Genomic DNA, 25,820 nt, shown 5'->3' with positions numbered 1-25,820 from the left:
GTGTTGTATTCCAGGTAGACTACCAGGTAATGTTGTGAATGGGTTATTCCATTATGTAGTGGGACATTGATTTCTATTGGTCAGTGTGGTTGATTGGTTCTAAGGTAGAATTGGCGGGAATTACTATAATGATTTCCCTTATTATGAGAACTGGTTTCTGAAGGGTGTACCTGTGTATAGTGAAATTACCTATGTTTAAGTGTTGGAGACACCACCCTTATTCCTGTGAGTAATTTAATAAATAATTAAACTACTAAATAAGTATCTAAATAATTTCTTAATGAATGAGAAATCTAAATAATTCATTTTAATTCATTTTAATCTAAACTTGCTAAATAAAGTGTGAGTGTGTGTAAGGAATGTATATAAAGATTGGTAAAGATCTATAAAAAGCAAGTTAACTATTTTAATCTATTCTTGCATCCTAAATAAAGGATTTGAGAGTTTGTTATAATTTTACGTATTGTTAATTAGGTCAGATATATTTGAAGTGAAGTCAGATTGGTTTAGCTAGGAGTTAGGAATTCACCTTATTCCATAAATGGGTATGTGTTTGTGTATTGATCAGATTGATTAATGTAAATATTGTTTATAAGTTATTTCTATGAATTAGAAGTAAAGTTTAATGGTTTAAAAAGATAACTAAACTGAGTGAAGTGTGACCTAATAATTTTAAACGGTATAAATGTAAGTGAACTAAAAATGATTGTGTTCAAGTTGTGATTATCTGTATGTATTGTCTTTGTATTGCTTTGTGTGTGTATGTGCTTACATGTTACTGTTATTGTAGGGTTGAATCTTATCTGATCTTATCTGATATGAACCTATACCAAAATAAATTGGATCCACACCCGAGAGAACCATCTTGTTGTTTTATCAAACCAAGAACCGGTTACATAAATATAAAAAAAATTAATAAATTCATGGTGTTTTTTTTTTTTACTTTTTTCTTTTCTATACAAACATATCCTAGTAAACGGGTCTATATACAAACATTTGTAATGTACATAATTCGTTTATTTATTCATTTTTTCCCTTTTACAGACGAGAATATGTACCAGAAATTGAAAATTATGTGACCGAAATAGTTTTCAAATGGATATTCCAGAGCACATTGACGATTTTTAAACTAATTTTCGTTTGAGCAGAGACGTGTTTCACATTGTTTTGGAGAATATTAACGATTCACTAACCAGTACTGGAATTGGTCCCCACCAGACCGCCCCCCAGAGAAGCAGCTCTTAGTGTGCCTTAGTTGTTTGGCAACGACCCAGTCAATGCAAGAGACTGCACATATATTTTGTCTTTCAAAGTCAACTGTCCACCAAATAATGAAAGATGTATGCAATGTCCTGGCACAACTTTGTAATCGGGTGAGGCATTCTTAAATTTTATCAGTTATCATGGTGATGTGTTCTTTAATTAACTCACTCTGACCCCTTAAGCCCTAGTAAATTTAAAATATCAATTTCACAACATGATCATGCATGTTGATTTCTCATGTTAATCTTTTCTTTTCTATGTCTAACATCCTATGAAAAATATCTCATTCTTTATTTAATAAATTTCAGATAATTCGCTGGCCTTCACCACAGCATCAAATAGAAATAGCCACAGAAAATGAAGAAATATGCTCTTTGCCAGGAGTGATAGGTTTTATAGATGGATCACACATCAGACATTCAGCTGCTTTGGGGGAGAGCAGGACTATTACAACAGGAAAGGACACCCCTCTATGCAATTACAGGTATGTCTTTTTCACTTACAGATAGTATTGGACAACAGGATGAAAATCCTTAATGCATACACTGGTTGGCCAGGTTGTGTGCATGATGCAAGAGTTTTGCGAAACTCAAGCTTGTTTACCAAAGCTGAAGCCGGAGAGTTATTTTCCCCAAATCATCACATCTTTGGAGATAATGCTTATCCACTGCGTAACTGGCTCATCACTCCTTTCAAGAACTTTGGTAAGTCCGACACTTTTACTTCATACTTGGATATTTTACTTGAAAAAGACATTAATGGTAATCTAACAACCAAGCTATATGATAAACGTGATGACTTTAACTTTTCTATCGTCAACTTCCCTTACTTATGCAGCACCTGCATACGGATTGTATATATCTCAGTTGATTCGATATGCAAGAGCGTGCTCTACACAAGAACAATTTCTAAAACGAGGTTAATTATTGACAAGCACGTTGATGAAACAAGAATATCAACAGTCTCGTTTAAAGCCATCTTTTCGTAAATTCTATGGTCGATACAATAACCTTGTCAGCAAATACAATTTATCATTTAATGAAATGCTGACTGACGTTTTTCATACGAATTGTTAGTCCATTATTCATACACTGAATTGACTACGGATTTTTTCCGTTATTTCCTGATTATGACAACGAGCACACGGCGGGTGTGACCGGTCGGCAGGGGATGCTCACTCCTCCATGGCACCTGATCCCACCTCTGATGTTTCGGAGGTCCGTGTTTGCTCTGCTCTTATTTTGTATATTTGTTTAATGGACGTTGAGATTGAATACTGTTCGTTATTTCCATATCCTTCTGACAAGACAAGTGAAATTCAACAAAAGGCTCTCAGGCATAGGTCAGACAGTGGAGAGGGCTTTTAGACACCTGAAAGGTCGATTCAGAAGACTTAGAGATGTGCCTTTTCATAATCATGGCGATATTTGCCAACTTATATTTGCTTGCTGCGTTCTACATAACATATGTGTTATGAATGAAGATGAAGTGGAAGGATACATTGAAGAAGACGATGTTGATCCAAATCATTTTCAAAATGTGTACCAGAATGGAAATACTGGCATTCTCAGACGTTTGCAGCTTGTAAATATACCATGACAAGCAGGATTCGGTTAAATTACTTTGATATACTTTCAAATACATTGATAATTTTGTCCATTCAATGCAAATTCACTTACATTGATATTTTCAATCAAATACTTTTTTCAATCACCCCATTCCTGATGACATATCAGAGATTCAGACAAAATATAATCTTTGTTCTTCAGATATTTATTTACAAATAAAGGAATCATGTTATTCATTAACATTTTATTTCAGAGCAAATCAAACTAAAACTTCATAAATAAGAGGCCCAAAGCCCACATCGCTCATTGGCTGAATAAAAATCAGTTCAGTGTTGAAAATTTACATATAGAGGGGGATTATATTAAACTACTTGATGATTCTGTTCATGCATGAGCATATTTTTCTTAATTATTCATTTGTCAAAATTTGACCCCAATTGGGCCCCAGCCCTTAGCCTCTACCCACAGTGACCCTCTTTGAACCAATTTAATTTTACACTGCCTGTGGCTCAATCCTACCACAGGGGGCATAATTTGGAGAAACTTGAATCTGCATTACCTGAGGATGTTTCCTGAAATTCCTAAATATATTCCCTTGAAAGAGGGCATGGTCCTTCATTTGAATGAACTTGAATCCCCTTCTCCTTTGTGGCAAGTTTGGTTGAAATTAGAGCAATGGTTCTGGTAAGGAGAAGTCTAAAACATGAAAAGTTTACAGACAGACAGACAACTAGACTGACAGATGGACACCGGACAAAATGTGATCAGAAAAAGTCACTTTAGCAATCGCCTCAGGTGAGCTAAAAAGATCATTCTATCTGGAATGCATGTAAACAAATACAAGAATTTTAATGGAGTTACTATTTATTATAATTGTTCGCTTCTTGTTCATACAAGTCCAAGAGACGATCCAGTCTGGCCATTTTTTCTTTATGTAGATGCTCTAATTTATTTGAAAATTCTACGTTTTGTTTTTCTAATGTTTCCACAATGTCAGTACATGTACCCCTTCTAGATCTTTTCTTACTTTTAATATTTTTCTGGTCAGGATTTGTGGATTCCTTTCGCTCTGTGTTTGTTTTTTTCTTTTTTCTCGAAAGTATCCATGACGCATACTGGTTTCGAACTAACTTTTGTTCCGTATACTTGATCAAATGCTCCTTTTTGTCGAAAATACTTTGCTTCTGATCCACTGGTTCCAGGAAGGATATGGAAATAACGAACAGTATTCAATCTCAACGTCCATTCAACAAATATACAAAATAAGAGCAGAGCAAACAAGGACCTCCGAAAAATCAGAGGTGGGATCAGGTGCCATGGAGGAGTGAGCATCCCCTGCCGACCGGTCACACCCGCCGTGTGCTCGTTGTCATAATCAGGAAATAACGGAAAAAATCCGTGGTCAATTCAGTGTATAAATAATGGACTAACAATTGGTATGAAAAGCGTCAGTCAGCATTTCATTCAATGATAAATTGTATTTGCTGACAAGGTCATTGTATCGACCATAGAATTTACGAAATGATGACTTTAAACGAGACTGTTGATATTCTTGTTTCATCAACTTGCTTGTCATTAATTTACCTCGTTTAAGAAATTGTTCATACGTGGAGCATGCTCTTACGTATCGAATCAACTGAGATATAAATACTCCGTATGCAGGTGATGAAGGTATATTGCTGCATAAGTAAGGGAAGTTGACGATAGAAAAGTTAAAGTCATCACCTTTATCATATAGCTTGGTTGTTAAGATTACCATTAGTGTCTTTTTCAAGTAAAATATCCAAGTATGAAGCAGAAGTGTCGGACTCCATGGTATCTTTTATCTCAAGCTCACCAGGATATATTGTGTCGACGTAGGAATGGAAATTATCATTATTAATTGACAATACGTCGTCGATATATCTAAATGTCGAGTTGAAGGCCACAGCAAGTATTTTCTTCTTTTCACGTAAAAGATTTTGCATAAATTCTGCTTCATATGAATATAAAAATAAGTATGCTAATTCCAGATGAATCGATAACTTCCTTCCAGCGTTTTTTCAAATTGTGATACTTATTCATTACCTGAATAGCGGTTATGCTACATTTCAACGAAGAGTTTAGCTCTTTGGTAATTTCACCCCACAGGGATTGATGGTTTCTTGTTTTAAGAAATTCATCATTCTTTACATGTCTAAGGTGCACTAACATGTCTTCTTCTTGACTTGTCCATAAATGAATTCCTTCAGATGATGCAGGCCCTGGAGTTTGGGATGATGAAAAGGATGATCCTGAAGCTGATGATGTTGTTGAGGAACCTGAAGTTGTTGAGGAACATGAAGTTGTTGAGGAAGCTGATAATGAACCTGAAGTTGAGGCCTGTGATGAACCTGATGATGAACTCTGTGTCTGTGACTGTTCTCTTATCAAGCCATTAACAATCAGTTTTAAGGTCACCTGAGTAAAGTTAACTCAGGTGACCTATTGCTATCCGTTTTCGTCCGTCGTGTGTTAACATTTGAACATTTTCAGCTTCTTCTCAGCTTCAACCACTGAACCAATTTCAGCCACATTTTATGGCCCCAGGGTCAAGGGTTCTGGTGTTGGGGGGTTTATTGATTATATTGTGAAAATACATGAATTCTTTGAAAATCTTCTTCTCTGCTCCTGGGTATTAAATACACTAACTAAGTGCATAGTTATAATGAGCATGATTGCCTCTACCAAAATTGAGAATTTTATGACCCCAGGGTCAAGGGTGCTGGTGTAGGGGGGGGGCTCTATTGAATATACAGTGAAAATACATGAATTCTTTGAAAATCTTCTTCTCTGCTCCTAGGTATTAAATAAACTAAGTGCATAGTTATGATGACAAAGAGCGCCTCTACCGAAATAGTGAATTTTATGGCCCCAGGGTCAAGGGTTCTAGTGTTTGGGGGGGGGGGTATATTGATTATATGGTGAAAATACACGAATTCTCAGAAAATCTTCTTCTCTGCTCCTAGGTATTTAATAAACTTACTAAGTGCATAGTAATGATGAGCAAGAGTGCCTCAACCAAAATTGTGAATTTTATGGTCCCAGGGTCAAGGGTTCTGGTGTTAGGCCGGGGTTCTATTGATTATATAGTGAAAATTCATTTAATTTTCTTCTCTGTCTCTGGGTACGAAGTAGATGAACTACCTGTAGTTATGATGAGCAAGAACCCTAATTTGCAGAATTGTGTATTTAAGGCCCCAGGTTCAGGGGTTGGGTGGGGGTGGGGGTGGGGCTCTGCTTATGTACTGAAAATGAATTTATTGTTTGAAATCTGCTCCTATGTATTTATAAAACATTTATATATTTTTTTGATAGGCAATTTTAACGGTGCCTTTTAAAAATTTGTGCAATGTTTGGACCTAGTGTAAGGGGTTTATGTCACCGTGTAAGGGGCTCTACTGATTATTGCTGAATATTACTGATTACTTGGAGTGCCTTTTTGTTCCCCTACCTTGCGTATGGGTATTCAGTTACCAAGCTAAGCAACTGTTAAGTGTATTGTTATGATGATCAATGGTGCCTCTTTCAAAATTGTGAATGCCATATAGCATCTGGCTTAAAACATGAATCAAATTCAATACACTGTAAACTGCGTTTGGTTTTTGCAACAGTTGCTCTTGGAATGGGTGTTAATGCACCTAGTGTTGAGCAGATCATCCACAGTAGACCCCCCACAACAATGGGAAAATACCTCCAGGAAATTGGAAGAGCTGGACAACTAAGACAAGCAGCCACAGCTACAATGTTTTACAACCAAAGTGACATTGCAAAAAATAGAAAAGGAGTGACAGAAGATATGCGAAAATACTGTACAAATCAAGGTTGTTTAAGACTCATGCTCGTAATTATATATAAATTACTTTGGATTTGATAGTCCTGTGTATTCAGGAGATAAGCTTAATTGCTGCTCAAATTGTAAAACACTTGTTCAATATATTTAAAAACTTTGAATGTTCATTTTTGCATGTTAATTCATTGGCTCGATCTATCTTAATCTACATGATGGACATTACTGGTAGAATTTGAACCCCTGAATTCTTTCAAAAAGAAGCCTCACAAAGTGTTAATAACCTGTTATGAAACATTACATTATATTAATTATGTTCCCCAAACGAAGTTGGGGAACATATTGTTTTTACTCTGTTTCTTATTATTATTAAGGTCTTCCGTTTCAGACGGAAGACCTTATAGTGATTCTACTGTTTCTTTTTATTATTATTATTATTATTATTTTTTTTCCCCTTTTGTAATTTCTTTTTTTGACGATTTCTCAGAGATGACTGGACAGATTCTTATGAAATTTTCAGGGATGATAGAGAGTAAAAATATCTTTCAAATGTAGTTTTCAGTTTTTCAAAATTCACTTCCCGTCGTCAAATATGTCCGATTTCCGTTTTTCCAAAAGTGATCATGTCCGGACGATATCTCAGAAACGATAACAGATTAAGACATAAAACTTTCAGGAATAATAGATCATGATAAGTAGATTTGTGCAATCTGTTTATATCCGTCCTCCGTCACTTCCGGTCGTCACAGGAAGTGATCTAAGAAATCGAAAATTTCAACTTTTCCTTGTATGAAACTTTTTTGCATCACGTTATAGTATTTTAATTGTTCTTTCGAAATATGTCAGTCCCACCGGAAACAAAAACGACAACTTCCGGTTATAAGAGAAAAACTGCATATTTTCAGTATTTTTCTTTCCCATAAATATTTTTTATAGATAACGTATTTGTAATGATTTTTGGATATGTTATTCAGACTGCAAATGACTACATTAACGTCAAATATCTTTGTAAAATTCACATCAGGTCGCGTGATTTTCTGTCCTCAAAATGAGTACTTATCATAGCTAGATCTCGTAAACGGAAAAAGATTAAGACACTAAACTTATACAATTGGTAGATCTTGATGAGTAGGCAAATTCAGTTCGGATAAGATTGTCGGCCGTCACTTCCGGTCGTCACAGGAAGTGTTCTAAAAAATCAAAATGTTCAAATTTTCTTTTATTAAAATTTTCTGGCATGACGTTATAATGTTTTATTTGTATCTTTAAATATATCAGTCCAACCGGAAACAAAAACGTCAACTTCCGGTTTTAAGAGAAAAACTGCATAATTTTAGTATTTTTCTTTCTCCTAAATATTTCTTATACATGACATATTTGTAACGATTTTTGGATATGTAATTCAGACTGCAAATGTCTACAGGAAGGTCAAATATCTTTGTTAAATTCATTTCCGGTCGCGTGATTTTCTGTCCTTAAATTGAGAGGTTATCATAGCTAGATCTCGTAAACGATAAGAGATTAAGACACCAAACTGTTTCAAGTGGTAGATCTTGATGAGTAGGCAAAACCAGTTGGGATAACATTGTCCGCCGTCACTTCCGGTTGTCACAGGAAGTGATCAAAGAAATCGAAAAATTCAACTTTTCTTTATAGAAACTTTTGCATCACATTAAAGCATCTAATTTGTAGTTTTGAAATATGATAGTATCACCGGAAACAAAATCGTCAACTTCCGGTTGAAAGAGAAAAACTACATAATTTGAATATTTTTCTTTCCCATAAATACTTTTTATAACCAAAGTATTTGTAATGATTTTTGGATATGTTATTCAGACTACAAATGTCTACAGTAATGCCTAATATCTCAGTAAAATTCACTTCCGGTCGCGAGACTTCCTGTCCTCAAAATCAGAAGTTATCATTTATTTACTAGATCTTATTAACGGTAAGAGATTAAGGCACCAAACTTCTAGGGGTGGTAGACCTTGATAAGAAGACAAATCCTTTGAGTTTAAGATCATCCACCGTCACTTCCGGTTGTCACAGGAAGTGATCAAAGAAATCAAAATTTTAAACTTTTCTTTATGGAATCTTTCTTAGTATTATCTTATAGCTTCTTACTAGTAGTTTTGAAATATGTCAGTCCCATTGGAAACAAAAACGACGACTTCCGGTTATGAGAGAAAAACTGCATAAATTGAGTTTCTTACTATCCCATAAATATCTTTTATAAAAAGAGTATTTGAAATGATTTTGGGACATGTTATTCAGACTGCAAATGTCTAGAGAAACCTCAAAATGAGACCTTTGACCCTTACTCAAAAAGTAATAAAGAAATATTCATTACCTTTATCTAGATTCAGCTTCAAGTGTTTATCTCAAGTTTACCTCTCTCTTTCTCTCTCTCTCTCTCTCTTCTGATGACCTTGACCTTTGACCTTGTTCTTTGGCCCCATTGACCCAAAGGTCACAATCAAGCTTACGGTCGTGGAGGTATTTGCAACTCTTACTCTAACAAATGCTTATAAAATATCCCCTCCCTTCTCCAAAAAAAAAAAAAACAAAACAATCAATACCAACTTAGAGAAAATGTCTACAAGTCAAACGAAACGAAATATCGGCATAAGAATCGTAATAAAAGAAACAAGAGACCTGAAAGAAAGTGTCCTGAGAGTTTTAAGGTGAGTCTCTGAAGTATTTTGAAATTCTAGTGAATATCGGCAAAATCTGCATTTTTTTTCTGTCTGAAATTAAGTTATTGCTTAGCATAAAAATTAATTAAAAGTCGTATTGGCTATTTCTGCAATTATTGTTAATATCATTCGATTCTTCTGCTCTATTACGACATTTTAATACCAAGTATTCTTGCTTTCTTAGGTGTATGGAATTTATTTTAATTTTATTTAGATTTAGATATGAATCGGCTGAAACTCGGAAATGACGATTTTTCAAATCAATTAAATTTCCACGCAATTGAGGTTAATTGCAGTTACCCCGCTTGATACGATATGGTGTTGAAAAAATGCCCATGACTCATTCACTGTTTTTCCGGGATTTTGAATTTCCTCTGCAACTGACCACGTGTATTACTTTCGCTTTTACAACTCTGTATATGCTAAGTGTCATTGCTTCACTGCAAATGTGTCCCATAATTATTCTAATCATTTTCCTACATACAATATCACATCAAACAGGGAATATCTCAGTTTTCTAAGAAATTTGACCGGGACTTTACTACGAAACTATTTCTTTCACTTTGAAACTATTTTCTTCAACCTTAAAATAATAAGCTCACAAAATTCCTTTATTGTTGTGGAATTCGGTGGCTCATTGGTTAGCGTGTCCGACTGTCATACTATTGGTTTTGGGATCGAGCCCAGATGGAGGAATTATTTTTTTTTTTTTTTTTTTGCATTTTGTTTTTTTTTTCTTCAAATCGAAAAATATCCTTCTTACAGATAAATAGAGAAGAACGGAAGACCTTCTTTGTTGCTGTAGCAACAAGAGTTTCTAGTATTCTTACTATTTTCGTATTGACCAACTTCTGGAAATGACCTTTGTCCGGTCCATTTCTCCCGAACAGCTTAAGATATGAAAGTTTACTGTGTCGGATATCATAGATCATGACTTGAAGATGTGTCGAACAACATTTTGTCCGTCGTCAATTCTTCCGGTCGTCGCGAAAAAGGGGATTAAAAGTCGATTTTTTAAATTTCTTTGTCTTTCTTTCTATCTTTTTCTGTGATATTCATGGCATAAGTGAAGGCCCCTATTAGCTGATTTAACGTATAACCAGTTTCTTGATTTGATAAAGAAGAAATTAAATATCTTTGAATGTCTTAGAACTTTCGCAAGCGTAGGTTCAACGTTTTCTTAAACACTAAAAAATATTCATTTCATTTTCTCATAAAGAGGCTGCGCGGGTAGTACACATGGTGCCCTTGTGCAGGTAAGGTCTTCCCCGTGCTGGGGAGTGGATCTGTAGAAAAACCTTCTCTGGTTCCGCAGAGTCGAGTTTTTTTAGCATATAAAATGTATGAAACATATATCATGTGTGTGCATCTTATCCCCCGCCGCCCATTTTTTTTTTTTTTTGAAAACTGTAAGAAACCTAGCCCCCACCTTTCTCACTTATTGAAATGGATGCTAATTCCGCTTCAATGTTTTACATTCTACATAAAATGAGCATGACATTTACATAACAAGGCACTCTTCTTAAAGTTAAGAAAATGATAAGGCTTAATTCTATCTACAAAATGATAGTAATTTACAAGTCTATATTCAAGACAGCCCCCCCCCCCCCTCCTCGGAAGAGCACAGCCAGGTAGAATTTGCAGATATAACATATACAACTTACAAGTAACGTTTCAAAAGTTTCATTCATAAAAAATTTAGTTCCCCTTATGTCATCTGATAATTAGCTATCATTCATTCATCCTATGTTTTGTCTGTAGAATTTAGAATTATTTCATTAAAAAAAAATTATCTTGAGAAAAAAAAAGATTGTCAGCTGCATTTATTAGCATCTCGCATTTTCTTGTATATCTTTTACTTGCATATGAATAATGTCATTAAATAAAATAAAAGAAATCAAACTCTATTTCCATCTCTTTTAATTCATTCATAAATCCCTGGATCCGCTCACAGCTGCGCGGTGGCCTCATCGCTACTGTAAACAATTCATTCATCTCGCCGAAAATGTTCATGATTCCGCTAAACTAAGAAAGTTAACACAGGGTTTATAATCTCATATTAAACATCAGACCTGTCCAATGAAGGAATGCTCGAGTTAAAGAGGAAAATTCAGGAATTATTTTGCGTCCGCCATATTTTGACCTGAACCTAGGCGACAATTTGTAATTAAGGTCTTCCGTTTCAGTCGGAAGACCTTATAGTGATTCTACTGTTTTTTCTTATTATTATTATGTTCCCCAAACGAAGTTGGGGAACATATTGTTTTTACTCTGTTTCTTATTATTATTATTCTTATTATTATTATTTTTCTTCCTGGGAAAATTTTGTCCGCGAGTGATCTTGTAAACTACACATCCGACTTAGGTGAAACCTTTTTAGGGTAAGTAGGCATGTTATGTAGATTTGCGGAATCAAGGTCATTTTGCGCGCACGTGCTTGCAAGAGCGCGCACGTGCAAAACTTAAAATGACCAATATATAATGGATATAACCGTAACTTTTCTATTTTGTGACGAAATGTTTTGAAACTTATAATGTAAGGATATATTAGTAGTATGCACAAGATGACACGGTCAAAATAGCAAGATCGCACGCTCATGCACGTGCGCTTCGCTCTGATTGGCTGAAACTAAAGTCTCAATATCTTTTTTGTCTTTTGATAAAATCATTTGAAATTTTGAACATAGTCATACATTAGGGAGATCTACAGCCTGTAATATAAGATTTATCATGAAAGCATGTGCATGCACATGTGCTTGCAAGAGCTCGCACGTGCAACGCGAGAAATGTCCAATATAATTGATACAGACGTAACTATTTAAATTATTGTTGAAATGCTTTGAAACTCATATTATAAGTATATATTAGAAGCATAGACAAAATGACATGGTCAAAAAAGTAAGATCTCACGCGCATGCACGTGTGCTTCGCTCTGATTGGCTGAAATTAAATTCTCAATATCTATCTTGTTTCTTGTCATAATCCTTTGAAATTTTGAACACAGACTCATATTATGAAGATCTACAGCATGATATATAAGAATTTTCATGAAAGCATGTGCATGCCCGCTTGCTGCAATCTGATTGGCTGAAACATTAAATGGCGATATCTCCTTTGTTTTTTGACGAAATGCTTTGAAATTTAAAACATAGTCATGCATTAGGATATCCTACAATATGATAAAGAAAAAAATCATGAAATCACACGCATGCACGTGTGCTGCAATCTGATTGGCTTAAACTTGAAATGGCTATAACTCCCTTGTTTTTCAACCAAAGAGGATGGGATTTAGAATATAGATAGATATTAGGGACTGCTACAAGAAGGTATGGTCATCATGCACGTGCACGCACGTGCGTGCATTTGGAACGAGTGAAATGAAAAATACACTTGAAAGAGTGATTTTTCTTACTTTTTGACTGAATGCTTTAATATATTGTATATTAAAATTTGTAGATAGTGTAGACAAGATGATGTGATCATAACGCACATACATTCATATGCGCACGGGTGCAATGCTAAAATTTGAGTATAATTGGTATTCTTCTGATAAAACGTTGTTAAAGTTAATAATGCACAGAGTTTGTCTTATTTAATGAAGCTTACAGGGAATATGGCACCAAAAAAGAGTTGGGGAGCGTTTGGGGAACATCTGTAACGGTCCCCGTTACAATTAGCACTAGTTATTATTATTTTTTCCCCAAATCTTGTCGGCAAGATTTCTCAAAGATGGCTGGACAGAATTTCATGAAATTTTCAGAGATGATAGAGAACAAAAATACGCCCAGGCGTTTTTTTCATTTTTTCAAAATTCACTTCCGGTCGTCAGATATGTCCGATTTCCGCTTTTTTAAAAATTATTTTGTCTAAGTCATATCTCAGAAACGGTAAGAGATAAAGACAACAAACTTATATGAGTAATAGATCTTAATAAGTAGGCATGTCCATTTGGGTTAAGATCGTCCGCCGTCACTTCCGGTCGTCACAGGAAGTGATCTAAGAAATCGAAAATTTCAACTTTTCTTTCTTGAATCTTTTTTAGCATCACATTATAACATCTTATTTGTACTTTCGAAATATATCAGTCCCACCGGAAACAAAAACGTCAACTTCCGGTTTTAAGAGAAAAACTGCATATTTTGAGTATTTTTCTTTCTCATAAATATTTTTCATAGATAAAGTATTTGTACTGATTTTTGAATATGTTATTTAGCCTGCAAATGTCTACAGTAACGACAAATATCTTTGTAAAATTCACTTCCGGTCGCGTGATTTCCTGTCCTCAAAATGAGAAGTTATCATAGCTACATCTCGTAAACGGTAAGAGATTAAGACACAAAACTTATAGGAGTGATAGATCTTGATGAGTAGGCAAAATCAGTTGTGATAAGATTGTCAGCCGTCACTTCCGGTCGTCACAGGAAGTGATGAAAAAAATCGAAATTTTCCACTTTTCTTTTATGAAACTGTTTTTGCATCACTTTATAGCATCTTATTTGTAGTTTAGAAATATTTCAGTACAACCGGAAACAAAAAACGTCAACTTTCGGTTAATAGAGAAAAACTACATAATTTGAGTATTTTTCTTTCTCATAAATATTTTCTATTTATAAAGTATTTGTAATAATTTTTGGATATGTTATTTAGACTGCAACTGTCTTCAGTAACGACAAATATCTTTGTAAAATTCATTTCCGGTTGCATGATTTCCTGTCCTCAAAATGAGAAGTTATCATAGCTAGATCTCGTAAACGGTAAGAGATTGAGATACCAAACTTATAGGAGTGATAGATCTTGATGAGTAGGCAAAATCAGTTGTGATAAGATTGTCAGCCGTCACTTCCGGTCGTAACAGGAAGTGATCAAAAAAATCGAAATTTTCCACTTTTCTTTTATGAAACTGTTTTTGCATCACTTTATAGCATCTTATTTGTAGCTTAGAAATATTTCAGTACTACCGGAAACAAAAAACGTCAACTTCCGGTTATAAGAGAAAAACTACATTATTTGAGTGTTTTTCATTGTCATAAATATTTTCTATTTATTAAGTATTTGTAATGATTTTTGAATATGTTATTAAGACTGCAAATGTCTACAGTAACGACAAATATCTTTGTAAAATTCACTTCCGGTCGCGTGATTTCCTGTCCTCAAAATGAGAAGTTATCATAGCCAAATCTCATAAACGGTAAGAGACTAAGAAACCAAACTTATAGGAGTGATAGATCTTGATGAGTAGGCAAAATCAGTTGTGATAAGATTGTCAGCCGTCACTTCCGGTCGTCACAGGAAGTTATCAAAAAAATCGAAATTTTCCACTTTTCTTTTATGAAACTGTTTTTGCATCACATTATAGTATCTTATTTGTAGTTTAGAAATATTTCAGTACAACCGGAAACAAAAAAACGTCAACTTTCGGTTAATAGAGAAAAACTACATAATTTGAGTATTTTTCTTTCTCATAAATATTTTCTATTTATAAAGTATTTGTAATAATTTTTGGATATGTTATTTAGACTGCAACTGTCTTCAGTAACGACAAATATCTTTGTAAAATTCACTTCCGGTTGCATGATTTCCTGTCCTCAAAATGAGAAGTTATCATAGCTAGATCTCGTAAACGGTAAGAGATTGAGATACCAAACTTATAGGAGTGATAGATCTTGATGAGTAGGCAAAATCAGTTGTGATAAGATTGTCAGCCGTCACTTCCGGTCGTAACAGGAAGTGATCAAAAAAATCGAAATTTTCCACTTTTCTTTTATGAAACTGTTTTTGCATCACTTTATAGCATCTTATTTGTAGTTTAGAAATATTTCAGTACTACCGGAAACAAAAAACGTCAACTTCCGGTTATAAGAGAAAAACTACATTATTTGAGTGTTTTTCATTGTCATAAATATTTTCTATTTATTAAGTATTTGTAATGATTTTTGAATATGTTATTAAGACTGCAAATTTCTACAGTAACGACAAATATCTTTGTAAAATTCACTTCCGGTCGCGTGATTTCCTGTCCTCAAAATTAGAAGTTATCATAGCTAAATCTCATAAACGGTAAGAGACTAAGAAACCAAACTTATAGGAGTGATAGATCTTGATAGTAGGCAAAATCAGTTGTGATAAGATTGTCAGCCGTCACTTCCGATCGCCACAGGAAGTTATCAAAAAAATCGAAATTTTCCACTTTTCTTTTATGAAACTGTTTTTGCATCACATTATAGCATCTTATTTGTAGTTTAGAAATATTTCAGTACTACCGGAAACAAAAAACGTCAACTTCCGGTTATAAGAGAAAAACTACATAATTTGAGTATTTTTCTTTCTCATAAATATTTTCTATTTATAAAGTATTTGTAATAATTTTTGGATATGTTATTTAGACTGCAACTGTCTTCAGTAACGACAAATATCTTTGTAAAATTCATTTCCGGTTGCATGATATCCTGTCCTCAAAATCAGAAGTTATCATAGCTAAACGGTAAGAGATTGAGATACCAAACTTATAGGAGTGATAGATCTTGATGAGTAGACAAATCTATTTTGGTTAACATTGTCTGCCATCACTTCCGGTTGTTACAGGAAGTGACAAATAAATATTCAACTTCTCTTATGGAATCTTTCTTATTAATACATTATAGCATCTTATTTGTAATTTTGAAATATGTCAGTCCCAGTGGAAACAAAAACGAGAACTTCCGGTTATACGAGAAAAACTGCATATTTTTTTTTTTATAAAAAGAGCATTTAAAATGATTTTAGGACATGTTATTCAGACTGAAATGTCTAGAGTAACCTCAATTTTTTTTTTAAAAATTTTCTTCCTGTCACGTGATTTTTTTGTCCTCAAAAAGAGAAGTTAACATTACGAGATCTCTTAAACTGTAACAGATCAACGCACTAAACATATATGAATAATACACCATGAAGATTGGGAAACAACTATAGGGTAAAATGCGTTGCCATCACTTCCGGTCGACACAGATAGTGATAAAAATATTGAAAATGATTTTTTAAAATGTTATTAAGACAATAATTGTCTAAAGTAACGTAGAGAATCTTGGTAAATTATACCTCCGGCCGTTTGTTTTGCAGAAATCATTTAAAATATTATATTCTTTTTTTTAACCTAGATAAAAGCTCATTCATGCAGACAAATAGAGGAGAACGGAAGACCTTCTTTGTTGCTGTAGCAACAAGAGTTTCTAGTTATTCTTATTATTTTTCTTCCTGGGAAAATTTTGTCCGCGAGTGATCTTGTAAACTACACATCAGACTAAGGTGAAATGTTTTTAGGGTCAGTAGACATGTAATGTAGATTTGCGGAACGAAGGTCATTTTGCGCGCACGTGCTTGCAAGACCGCGCACGTGCAACATGATAAATGACAGATTTAATTGATATAGATGTAACTTTTTAAATTTTTGATGAAATGCTTTAGAACTCATAATATAAGGATACATTTGTAGCATAGACAATATGACATGGTCAAAATAGCAAGATCTCACGCGCATGCACGTGCGCTGCACTCTGATTGGCTGAAACAAAAATCTCAATATCTTTTTTGTTTCTTGATGAAATGCTTTGAAATTTTAAACATAGCCATGCATTAGGATATCCTACAATATTATATACAGCAATTATCATGAAAACACGTGCATGCACGTGCGCTGCAATCTGATTGGCTTAAACTTTAAATAGCTATAACTCATTTGGTTTTCAACCAAAGAGGATGGGATTTGAAACATAGATAGATATAATGAACCACTACAAAAAAGTATGGTCAACATGCACATGGATACACATGCGTGTACGTGCGCTGCAATCTGATTGGCTGAAACTTTAAACAGTTATAACTCCTTTGGTTTCCAACCAAACAGGATGGGATTTGGAACATAGATAGATATAATAGACTACTACAAGAAAGGTATGGTCACCATGCACATGCATACACGTGCGTGTACGTGCGCTGCAATCTGATTGGCTGAAACTTTAAACAGGTATAACGCCCTTGGTTTTCAACCATATGGGGTGGGATTTAGAACATAGATAGATGTAATGGACTTCTACAAGAAGGTATGGTCACCGTGCTTATGTATGCACGTGCGTGCACGTGAAATGAACAAAATCAAAAATACACTTGAATGAGCGTATTTTTTATTACTTTTGGATAAAATACTTTAATTTTTAGTATATTAAAGTATATGGATTGTGTAGACAAAATGATATGGTCATGCTAAATGCAATGCTAAAATTTGAATGAACTTCGTACACTTCCGGGTATATGTTGTTTAAGTCTCAAATACATAGAGTTTGTCTTATTTAATGAAGCTTACAGGTAATATGGCACAAAAGGAGAGTTGGGGAGCGTTTGGGGAACATCTGTAACGGTCCCCGTTACAATTAGCACTAGTTTCTTTTGGGACTTGTGAACTGGCTAATACTCTTTGAAAATTGAGAAAATGAAAATAAAAGAACAGAAAACAATGAACTATATCTGATATCATTATATTTATTTTCATTCTGTGTCACTTTCATCATCACTTGTTGCTGGTGAAGGGATAACTATTCCTCGTTTTAGTCTTTGTGCTTTTTTCATTACCACATCCTTGAAATGGATTGGATCCACAGTAAAAGGGGACATTGCTTTTTTTGGAAAGTTATCTAATTGTCTTCCAATTGTTTTTTTCCCAAATTTTCAAAGTAAGAAGTTCTTTGAGAATACATCCTGAAATGAACGCTTCTTGTGATTTGTCTTTTTATCGCGAAGACCAAGCATTCTATCAAAATTACATACAACATCTTGTATGACTGGTGCTGCCTTTGTCATTGTAACGATGGCTTTTTCAGTTTTATTGGAGCCTAGCCCCCGTATTAACTCTTTTAATACCATAACTTCGTTCTCTTTCTGCAAATCTGCTGCTTTGTTTTCACCTCCACGTCCACTTAGATTTACAAATGAACCTTATCTAACTTTCATTGCCATCTTTTCTGACAGCATTATCTCTGTTTTTAGAAAATATTCTATACACACCTCCAAATACTTGGAGTACACTGAATGACTGAAAAATATTGGTATGCAGAATTTCAGAGTTATGTTTGTTCTACAAGAATCTCCCTCTTTGATGGCATCTTTTAATGTTAAAATTATGAAATACCACTGGAGAAATTGCATGACATAATTTTGTAAACCATCTGCATCTTCATCTTAGGGTTCCGCTTGTGAAATTGTGAATGGAATTTCATTATTTGACACCGAAAAAGTTATCGTCTCTCCTCTTTTAACTTGCTCTGGTGTTAGTAGAAATAAGTATTTGGTATTGTTAATTTCTAGTTGGAAATTTAATAAGCCTTTTTCATTTATTGTGCTGTTCACATTGACACAGGCTCCCAATATATCCACTGTTAATAGAAATTGTGGCTGTTAAAAAAATAAAAAGGATCAAGATTCATTGATGTGAAAATGAAATGAAATATTTATAGAAGCAAAAACCACACTCAAATATACATTTAAATCATATACTTTCTTAAATATTAGTGCAACATCAACTCTTCAACTATTTCTCCAAGTAGCTGAGAAAAAAATTTCCTCCTTTTTTTGATTATGTAGCATTTTCTTGTTTTTCTTTGATATTTATGAGTGCTGTGGCTCGTCTGTCAAGGTTTTCATTCCAAAAAAGTGGAGTATATATGACAAGAAGTACGCAGAGCCAACTGTTAATATGAAGTCCTCATGAGCCTAAAGTAAACAATAGTAATTGAATTTTAAGATTATAATTAAACGGGTTCTTTAAATTGTATAATTAAATGGGTTCCTTTAACAAAATTCTAAAGGTAACAAACTTACTTCAAAACGAGACTTTACTTTTCAATTAACGTTTGATCTTTCAATAAGCACCTTGATGTGGTAGACTGTTCCTTTCTCTCTACCACTCGCAGTATTAAAAAAAAAAAACGCTTGTACAATTTCTGAAAATGACGAGAAAAAAAAATAAGATCCAGTTTCAACATTGGGATGGGATTTATTTGATAAGAGGGGTTCAAATGAATAGAAATGTTCAACTACTAGTAATAATTTTATCTACCTCTAAAAGATCCATTAATGTATGAAACATTTCCACAATCATAGGATCTTAGTGTTCTAGTCTGTCTGTTGCTCTCAATGCCCCATCTTGCAATGCCTTGGCTGACTGTAGGCGGACTCTCGTTAATTGATCCCCACCAACTGGAACCTTTAAATCATCAAGATCTGATGCTGAAATATATTTTAAAACAATATATGGTCTGACATTTCTGTTGAGAATTTTCTGTATTTTATTTTACAGGTACCTGTACAAGTCACTTAAAAATTTAATTATTAATACAGGGATTTTGTGTATGTCTCGATCTGTGTTTCCTGAAGGTTTTCATATAAACAATCTTTAAAATTACTTATACATCTTTAACTTGAAATTATTTTTGATTGTTTTATTTATTAGAAAAAAATACTTTATTATAAAGTATCACTAACAGACACAGGATTAATTTGAGCTTTTAGAGGGCTTACTAGATTATCATTACATGTAATATTAAACATATTTCAAAAAGTACATGCACACCTCTTCCAGCTTTTGTATACCATGATGTCAGCTGTTGTTCATAGGATTTCAAGATATGAATACAATCAGATAGTGTTCCTTCTTAAGCAAGACAGGTAAGATAAAAACCTCAGTTTTTTGGACATGGCATTCTTTTGATCGTGGGGAATATGTGCAGGTATAATTGTTTTCATCCAACTGAAATAGTCAAAGTACTCGCAAAAGATCCTTCCCAAAAGAACTTTCATTGACTCCTTATACTTGGAGTTTTCATTTGGTGATGGTACAAAGTTTTTGTATGTAATGTTTTCTGCATCTTCAACTGGTTTTGAGTCATCAAGATCTCGGATATTAACTCTATCAAAAGTTAAATCAGTTGCAAAGAAGTGGTAATCTTGGTTCTTATTGTCCATCCGGACATCGTTAGTGGTAACGTAGAGATCTAAATTGTCACCATTCAGCTTTGCGTCTTTTCCTTCAGCAATGCCTTGAATGATTTTCTCTGTTGAGTATTCCCCAAAATCATTTAAAATGTTTCTCTTGGTTTCGTGAGACAAAGTTATATGCACCTGATTCAAGCGTTCAAGTATCTGAAATATATTATAAAAAGCAGACATTTAAAATAAGTTTTTTTTGTAAACTCATATCAGTGATTCTTTTTCAAGAAATAGATTGATTGATTGATATTATTTAATTCTTTGGACTAAATGAAGATTATTTCAACCCATGCAAAGTGGTTTATAAAAAAGTGTGAACTGCCCCCAAGCTCTCTTTTACTGTAACTACATAAGCTTCATTCCTTATTATTTGATTTCAGTGTAGACAATAAGACACTTTTACCCCAAAATAGGCTTCAATTTAAGCATATTTTAAAAGTATAGATGTCATTGTGATGTAGGCAACTTACTTTATACAATATAAACTAAATGTTTTATCCAATCAAATTACATGTTACAACTTAAATTGATTTATTTTAACATACTCACTTTGAATTTGTTTGTTTTGGCCACTTAGCGTTTTCTTTCCACATCTTTATCTCTTAGCGTAGCACGCATTGTAGTTGCATTTCCTGGACTCAAACAAAGGTCTGCATTTACCTATTAAAAACAAGAAAAAATGAAATCTTGCAAAAAACATTTACACAAATACTGACAAAAAAATTACATAATATCCCCTCACAACCAAGTCAGAGGGAATGAAGTTACGTGCATGTGTGAGGGTGTTTTAGTTTGTGTGTTTTAGCATGGCCTTTTGCAAAATAGAAGAGATACTCGAGTATACCGGTAATTTGCATAAGTTATGCAGCTTAACTTCTACATTTGTATGTGAATGTGTATTTTGATATTGGCTTTATTACCGAGGTATGTTGCACTTTCATGGCGCTCAACATTTGTGACATCTAAATAAATCACATTTTTTGACCTTCTGATCCCTTTTTGAAGTGTTATGGATAATAGGAAAGGGGAATAACTTCTCTAAATACATATGTAGTGTTCAAATTCCCCTACAAGATCAATTACCCTTGCATATAAACTTTGTACTTTGCTTACTGAATGCTCAGGGGTAGAGAATAAATTTTCAAAGCATTAATGGATTTTAAGTTCAAAGAAAAAATGCATTTTCATCATGCAATCCCCACCAAACTAATAGAACTTTTAACCCTGGGGCCAAGAATTTCACAATACAGTAAAACTTGTTTATAAAGTAATTTTAATAACTAATTAGTACAAACACAGATATTGCGAATTCTGACTTCGTTATAACCGAGATTTGCTGTATTACTGTAGAAATCATTCTTCCTATGTGGTATTAATTTATGCTATGTACGAATCTTCAGAAATCTGTGCAAAGTTCTACTTGCATATATTAAACAGAAATTGAGACTTCACAGAATTTTGATCCTGTGGAAAAAAAGTACATTTATAGTTGTAGATGGTGAACAGTATCAATAATATTACCTTGGGAATGTAACCGTAGCCTTCATTTTTTTGACTAACAGCAACTGCAAGCCGATTCTGTAGACTGCCACTTTCACTGTAGTGCTTGTCTTTGGGTGCTTTGGATCGAAGTATATTATTAAAACTTTCATTGGCATTGGTGCTGTCTAATTTGCTTAGTTTCTGCACATCTAACTTTCTGAAAATTTTTAAAAGATCTTCTTTCAGTTGTTCATTCTTCAGGTCAGCACCCCACGGTAAGTTTTTGTGCTTTTTGGATCCATCACTCTTCATTCTGCACCAGTTTCCACAGTTTTCATGGGTACCAAATTGATGAAGTACTACTGAATCCATGTTCTTCTTTATCAAATCGGTTGAACCCTTAGATTGTGCTAGCATGTACTCAAAGCTTTTGATAACAGCATTGATGGTTTTCACAGACATTTCTTGGAAGTTTCCTTTTAATTTAAACAGCTGATTGGAAATGTTTTTTTTTAACATGATTGCTGTCACTGACTTTTTCCATCTCTTTAAAAACCTCTTCTCTTGCCCGTTGAGATCCTGTTGTGTCATCATCCCCTATCAGTGTAGTAACTGTGGCATTCCTTTCCTTTACATCTTTAAGCATTTCCACCACCATATCAGCCTCCATTGACTTTGCTGACCCTGTCCAGTTTTTGACACATTTATGCTTCCTTGGGGTAACTTTCCTCTATTTCGCAAGTGTACAAGTTCTGCATCTTTAGGATATTGATGTAGCAGCAATAACTTTTCCAGTTCTTTTTCCTATAAGAGTTGCTGTACCTAAAATATTAAGAGAGTTAATAAATCAAGATATCTGTAATATTTCTCTTTAATTCTTTTAGCTGACATCCCGGCTGAAAGCTCACATAAGCTTTGCAATAAGCTTCTTGTAAACGAAGTTTCGGGGGTATATAGTTTTTATCCTGTCTGTCTGTCTGTCTAGCTGTCTCTCTTTAACCTTTGCCATAACTTTTGAATGCTAAGGACTGGTGATCTTATACTTCACATATGTAATCCTTGTGAGAAGACCCTTCATTCGATACCAAGAACCTTGACCTTGGAGTTTGACATACTTTTTAAAATTTTCAACCTTTGCCATACCTTCTGAATATTTAGGACTATAGGGCTTCCATACATGTGTATTTTTTGTGGCAAGACCTATTCTTGCCTAGAGGATTTCTGTACTTATTAAAAAACTTTAAAATTGGCCTTCTTTCATATCTTTAATCCTTGGTTTCATCAATTTCAAAATAGATTCTTATTCTGAATTATTAGCTATGTATATGTAGGTACCTGAAAGACTGTTGAGACTTTTTCCAGAACCTCAGTTTTGGTATGCCCCATCAGCAGAGGCAATAATGCCTGTAACATGGATATCTGGAGCAGATAAAATGAAATCAGGGTTACCATCTGAAAATTAAAAAAAATACAATATGTTAATGTACTGAATATTAATTGAGGAAAATTGATATTTCAGATATATGAGAATGTTATTTAATTTTGGGATTTAATAATGGAAACTACATTCAAATTTTGTCTTAAGAAAGCTCTTAAAAACTGCACAAAGAGTGCTAGTTATATGGTAATTTTATGCAGTTAAAGTGATCTGCCCTTAGAAGTAAAATGAAAAAAGGTAGCTTATATACAGTTAATTTCACAATATTTAACAGATAAAACTATTCTTAGCATTATATTAGAAATAGAATATGTAAATGAATTAATTTTTCTCCATTTACTTTCCCTATCCCTATATAAATTTAAAAATAAACAACAGTGATTTCTGCTCATGAATATAGTTTTTGCCTGCATAAATAAGGCAGGTAGCATATGTTGATAATTTACTGAATAGTCCCCTACTTTGCACACCTTTATATTTATATATTTTTCACAATGGTTTTTAATTTTACAACTCTGAAATTAAAGCAATATCAGATAAGATTCCCCTAAATTGTCATGTCCTTTAAGGTTCATAATCCCCCTGCTCACTCATATGAAATTTTTCCTTAACTTTAATGATTTTCCAAAGGAAATGTCTATGCTGAATAAAATACAAACAAAATAGCATGGCTTGCGGAGCAAAATTTAACAAAAATGGCACTTAAACATGACAAATTTATAAAGGAATAATAGACATTTGTGTCATTAAGAGTTATCTCTCTTATCAGAGTATCACTGTACCTTAATTAACATGTACTAGATGGGTCTTTATGACTCTTGATTCTCACCTTGCAGGCAGGCTTCATCCGCCAAGGCAAAACTGCCTTTTACATTCTCAGTAGTTGCATGGGGTAGATATCCATGGGGCGGATTTCTTGGGGTGGTAGGACACATATTCCCATCTATCCAAAAATAAGCATAGCACTGTCAATAAATTCACATTGGTTTTTAAATTTTGCAACATCTGTTAAGATTCCCCTAAATTGTCATGGCTTTTAATTAGCATGTACCAGATGGGTCTTAATGACTCTTTTGATTCTCACCTTGCAGGCTGGCTTCATCCGCCAAGGCAACACTGCCTTTCGCATGCTCAGTAGTTGCATGGGGCGGATTTCTTGGGGCAGTAGGATGGATAATCCAATCTATACAAAAACAAGCATAGCATTGTCAATATTTACACAATGGTTTTTAATTTTGCATTATCAGATAAGATTCCCCTTAATTGTTATGGCCTTAAATTAACATGTATAAAATGGGTCTTTATGACCCTTTTGATTCTCACCTTGCAGACAGGCTTCATCCGCCAAGGCATCACTGCCTTTTGCATGCTCAGTAGTTGCATGGGGTGGATATCCACGGGGCGGATTTCTTGGGGAGGTAGGATGGATATTCCCATCTATCCAAAAATAAGCATAGCACTGTCAATATTTTCACAATGGTTTTTAAAATTTTGCAATATCAGTTAAGATTCCCCTAAATTGTCATGGCTTTTAATTAGCATGTACCAGATGGGTCTTAATGACTCTTTTGATTCTCACCTTGCAGGCTGGCTTCATCCGCCAAGGCAACACTGCCTTTCGCATGCTCAGTAGTTGCATGGGGCGGATTTCTTGGGGCAGTAGGATGGATAATCCAATCTATACAAAAACAAGCATAGCATTGTCAATATTTTCACAATGGTTTTTAATATTGCAATATCAGATAAGATTCCCCTTAATTGTTATGGCCTTAAATTAACATGTATAAGATGGGTGTTTATGACTCTTTTGATTCTCACCTTGCAGGCAGGTTTCATCCGCCAAGGCAACACTGCCTTTCGCATGCTCAGTAGTTGCATGGGGTGGATATCCATGGGGTGGATTTCTTGGGGCGGTAGGATACATATTCCCATCGATACAAAAATTAGCATAGCACTGTCAATATTTTCAAAATGGTTTTTAACTATGTTAAATCAGATAAGATTTCCCTAAATCTGAGAACAAATTTTGATTACTGACTAGATACAGTAAAATTGGTTTAGTACGAGCATGGATATTGCAAATTCATGGATATAGCGAAGTTATCTTGGATCCCCAGCTATATAAATTTAAACAATTCCTTTATACGGATGCACTGTATAATGAATTATGGACATAGCGAAGTAATTATAGGTCCCGGTGACTTCTTTATAACCAAGTTTCAATACAGTCATAAGAAACATTTTTCATGATTATACATGGGCGTCGGACCTGGGGGGGGGGGGCGAACCTGTTATAGGCATCGAAAATTGGGGGGTACCTTTTTTTTGGTGGTTTTGTCCCCCCACTTTTGATTACCCCCTTCAATTTCAATTTGCTTCCGACACACCTATGTAATATAATCAAAATTGTAAAATGCAATTACCATTAACTGTCATTTCTACTTCCTTAGACAAAGCTTTGTCCAAGGAAGTACGGGCAACTCTCTGTAACGTTTCACTGACTTCGTCACTTCTTTTCTTGAATAAACCGGAGCTAACAAATGGCAGGTTCA

At 34.2% G+C, this 25,820-nt stretch overlaps 1 long non-coding RNA gene and 2 pseudogenes across 1 annotated transcript; 1 reads left to right on the top strand and 2 right to left on the bottom strand.

Moving 5' to 3' along the window:
* Positions 1 to 1,044: 1,044 nt before the first annotated feature.
* On the top strand, positions 1,045 to 1,738 carry LOC134269000 (uncharacterized; annotated as a pseudogene).
* A 24-nt stretch (positions 1,739 to 1,762) lies between these two features.
* On the bottom strand, positions 1,763 to 2,917 carry LOC134268999 (uncharacterized). The gene is made up of 2 exons (XR_009992480.1): positions 2,573 to 2,917; positions 1,763 to 1,985 (listed from the first exon to the last, which is right to left on the bottom strand). It is a non-coding gene; the product is annotated as an uncharacterized LOC134268999 (long non-coding RNA).
* A 14,935-nt stretch (positions 2,918 to 17,852) lies between these two features.
* LOC134269001 (uncharacterized) lies at positions 17,853 to 25,815 on the bottom strand (annotated as a pseudogene).
* Between the last annotated feature and the right edge of the window lie 5 nt (positions 25,816 to 25,820).

This window comes from Saccostrea cucullata, unplaced genomic scaffold, assembly GCF_032062105.1.
Source record: "Saccostrea cucullata isolate Sc308-1 unplaced genomic scaffold, CSIRO_AGI_Scuc_v1 ctg9347, whole genome shotgun sequence".
NCBI lineage: Eukaryota > Metazoa > Mollusca > Bivalvia > Ostreida > Ostreidae > Saccostrea > Saccostrea cuccullata.
The sequence above is the reverse complement of the archived record's forward strand: the minus strand, read 5'-3'. Positions and strand labels throughout refer to the sequence as shown.